The 611-nt window shown below is 28.3% G+C and overlaps 1 pseudogene; it reads right to left on the bottom strand.

Annotated features, from left to right (window-relative positions):
* Window positions 1-219: 219 nt before the first annotated feature.
* On the bottom strand, window positions 220-316 carry LOC138814741 (U6 spliceosomal RNA; annotated as a pseudogene).
* Window positions 317-611: the final 295 nt, after the last annotated feature.

Raw genomic sequence — 611 nt, 5'->3', positions numbered from 1 at the left:
GGTCCTAATATTATTTTCTCTGGGATAAAATGACAATGTTGTCTAATTTCAAAAGTTTTGTAAAGTTTATGCTATGTAAACGCCTTTCTTTCTAAGGTGAAGATTTAATACACTGATGTCAAACTAAATTTAATTATATGAATTACATGTATTTTTACACTTGTAATTTTGTAATCCACATTTTAATAACTGTTTTTCATTTCTTGCATCTGAAGAAAGAAAAATATGGAATACTTCACAAACTTTCATATCATCCTTGTGCAAGTGCTATGTTAACCTCTGTATTGTAATTTGTGTATACATACTGCTGAAGCATGTCGTATCCTCTAAATTTAAGTAGTTAATGATGCAATCTTTACACAGGCTTATATCTATGAGTGCCTACTTATAACAAGGAAACCTTATTGTTCCTAACAATGCTATTGATCTTATTTCCCTAAAATTCTGTGAATAGTGGGAAAAAAATTATATTGTTCAGTCGATTGATCACATTTGAAAATTTTTTTGTCGATGACTATTTTAAATATTTTTCACTTGGATTTTGATAGTACTTTCAATTATTTATAGCTACATCCAAAAGTGCTGGCTTTTTCAAGTACTTATTTATCCAA

This window comes from Dipodomys merriami, unplaced genomic scaffold (assembly GCF_024711535.1).
Source record: "Dipodomys merriami isolate MVZ:Mamm:240054 unplaced genomic scaffold, mDipMer1.0.p SCAF_1065, whole genome shotgun sequence".
NCBI classification, from domain to species: domain Eukaryota; kingdom Metazoa; phylum Chordata; class Mammalia; order Rodentia; family Heteromyidae; genus Dipodomys; species Dipodomys merriami.
Note: the sequence above shows the minus strand (reverse complement) of the source record. Positions and strands in the feature narration are given on the sequence as shown.